This window comes from Pinus tabuliformis, chromosome 7 (genome assembly GCF_031772625.1).
Source record: "Pinus tabuliformis cultivar Carrire ecotype Pingquan chromosome 7, CPIR1, whole genome shotgun sequence".
NCBI lineage: Eukaryota > Viridiplantae > Streptophyta > Pinopsida > Pinales > Pinaceae > Pinus > Pinus tabuliformis.
Genome location: NC_142293.1, coordinates 806,247,242 through 806,250,200, shown reverse-complemented (window position 1 = coordinate 806,250,200; position 2,959 = coordinate 806,247,242). Strand labels below are relative to the sequence as shown.

The window sequence follows — 2,959 nt, the reverse complement described above, 5'->3', positions numbered from 1 at the left end:
CTCTCACCCTAGAGATAAACATCTCAATGGGAAAAGAGCCAAGGAAGGCAGAAGAGGGAGGTTGGAGACATCTGAGAGAAGAAAGAAAGAGGCATGGAAAGACATTTACTGTAGGGTATTCCTGAGATGGACTCAGAGCTAGTGGAAGCTTAAGCTGATTAAAGGTTGTGAGTTCCAGGCTTGACTAAATGGTCTTGATGCCTGAGAACAATAACCAGTAACATCATTGTCTAAATTGTTGTTTTGGGAGTGAAAAGGCTCAAGGGATTAAAAGACTAAATGGTCTTGATGCCTGAGAACAATAACCAGTAACATCATTGTCTAAATTGTTGACCAGTAACATCATTGTCTAAATTGTTGTTCTGGGAGTGAAAAGGCTCGGGGATTAAAGGTTGTGAGTTCGACTAAATGGTCTTGATGCCTGAGAACAATAACTAGTAACATCATTGTCTAAATTGTTGTTCCGGGAGTGAAAAAGCTAGGGGAGATTGGACGTAATTTCCAGTTGAGAGGTGCAGTATTTTCTTGTTTAATTTATGGCATGTGGAAATCAAATAAGTCACTATAAGTCACCATGAATTGCCTGTGATATATGATAGTGATAATACTATTTTGAACGTTCAAATTTATGTAGTGATATCTTTACAATGTTTTCGGAAAGTTTCACTACAACGAGATTCATAACGCAAGAATTTTTTTGTCTGTTATGTAAAGGTTTACATATAGATTTTTTTTTTGAAAAAATTGCAGGATTGTGAATGGATATCATAACTACCACGAATAAAACCTAAAAAAAGGGACACATGAATCCTCAGGGTATGGGTAATAGATCGAGGTCAATAGCCATATGGAAGAATCAAGGTAAAACAACTATAATAACTTCATGGATGAGCATCCACTATATAGGGAGTTGATAAGGGTTATTAACATTGCAAACAAATAAAATGTAGTCTTGTTGTTAGGCATAAATGTGATATTAGAATCTTCCTTTACCCACGTTCATTCCCCAAAAAAAAAGAAAAATAATTATCTATGATTTTATACAGAATGTAAATAAAGGAAAACTATGTGGGAGCCAGTTTAGTCCCCAAGTCGAGCCGGACTAACTGTTTTAGTCCCCAAGTCGAGCTGGACTGTCGAGCCAGACTAACTGGCAACTAGGGAACCAGACTGGAAATCCCAACCCTTTTTAGTGATACTTTAAGAAAAAACCATAAACTTTAACCCTGGAGAAACCAATGCGTAGTGAACCGAGACGATTGGAACATAAAAATTATTGATTGTGCCAAGAATTAAATAAATACAAAAATAGAAAATATGCAACTCTCTCTCTTTTATATATATATATATGAGACAAGTTAAATAGCCAGAGAAACATTTGAGGAACCCTCATCATCAAAATTAACGGAAAAACTTTTGAAGTATGTGTTAATAATAACATTGGTCCAAAGATGAAAGTAATATATTAATAAATTTGTGTCGAGCTAGGTCAGTCAAATACTCTATGCAAAAAGACCATAATAAATGGTAATCACAGTGAACTTTCAACAAATTTACAACAGTGTTGAACAACAAGTCACAGCCAAAAAGGTAACCCAGACAGTTCTTTGGACATGTTACATCAACCTGCCTAAGCCCTATGATAAATTTTGTAACTCTTCAAAACAAAAAAATCACATAGAAAGAATCCCATAATAGAGACGACCAAGATTATTGTAACTTGGAAGGGAGAAAAATTGCACCGAAGTCAGTTGTCGCTCACATTTCCATCTTATTCGAGAGCAAAAGAAATATTTGACGGAAAGGGTCGAATGACCAGCGTGCATACCCACCTGTCCAAGAATGAAGACAATACAGGAGTACTCCAAAGAAATAATGTTAACAGTAAGGAGAAACCCTAAACAATGAACAACAAAACCATACTTGTGATGGTCTAGAAATATGAGGTTTGATTTTCCGTATACACCTATACCAAAAAGGAAAGGGGAAAAAAAAATATTAGAAAACAGAACACAAATGGGTTTGCTCACAGAGCTTACAAGAGTAAGAAAGTAGCTAGTCATAATCACCTGTGGGTGCTGGAAGGGTGTCTGAACAACTTGCGCTCTCTGGGAAACTTCATGCTCTGTCGAATTAAACTCGTCTAAAACCCTAGGACAAACATCTAATTTTTAGAAAGAGCGTACACTACAAATCAGGGGAATAAGAGCATATTCTATCAAACACAGAGGGTTTTCTCTGGTTACCTTGCGGAAGGAAAGAAGAATCCCAAGCAGAAGGGTTTGTTGCAAAACCCGATCTCCCTACCATGCAAAACACAAATGACGAGCAACTCGACTGGAAGAGACAGGGAGTTACCAAAACCGCTCAGGAGTGAAAAGGACTGTTGGATCCAGCCCTTGTGAGATCAATAGAGGAGCGATTCACAGATAAGCCAAGTTAGGTTGGGAGAATTCCAATGAGCCTCGTGGCTGGGCGAAAGAATCGAGGCCAGTTGGCACCAAATTCGTTGATTACCCACTCACCAAAAGATAATCAATCATTATTAAGTTATGTCATAATATAATCCAAAACCAATCTCTTACCACATATATAAAGTCTTTAAAACTCGAAGTAATTTCATGTGAATCGATATTCTAAGTGGTTGTGAACTTCGCACTTTGTACGATATACTTAAAAGGAATAAATAGACATATGTTTATAAACCTTGAGGGTTGATTTGTATTGAACATGTTTTCCTTCGAACCAATCTTATACTGTGGTAAATGAACTAGTAATAGAAAAGTATATATATGTAGAGATAATTTTGGTTTTTTCTTTGGTAGACATGTTACAAGTGATATTAGAGCCATGTTTCAACATTGTGGCTTGTCTGGGTGATCATGGAATAAAAAAATGTGTAATGTTGTGGAGAGTAAGCAAAGATGAGGAGAGGAGTTGGTATTACACCAACAATAAG

The 2,959-nt window shown here is 36.6% G+C and overlaps 1 long non-coding RNA gene across 1 annotated transcript; it reads right to left on the bottom strand.

Annotated features, from left to right (window-relative positions):
• Positions 1–1,440: 1,440 nt before the first annotated feature.
• Positions 1,441–2,534, bottom strand: LOC149250014 (uncharacterized). The gene is made up of 4 exons (XR_016265923.1): positions 2,247–2,534; positions 2,070–2,151; positions 1,924–1,966; positions 1,441–1,832 (listed from the first exon to the last, which is right to left on the bottom strand). It is a non-coding gene; the product is annotated as an uncharacterized LOC149250014 (long non-coding RNA).
• Positions 2,535–2,959: the final 425 nt, after the last annotated feature.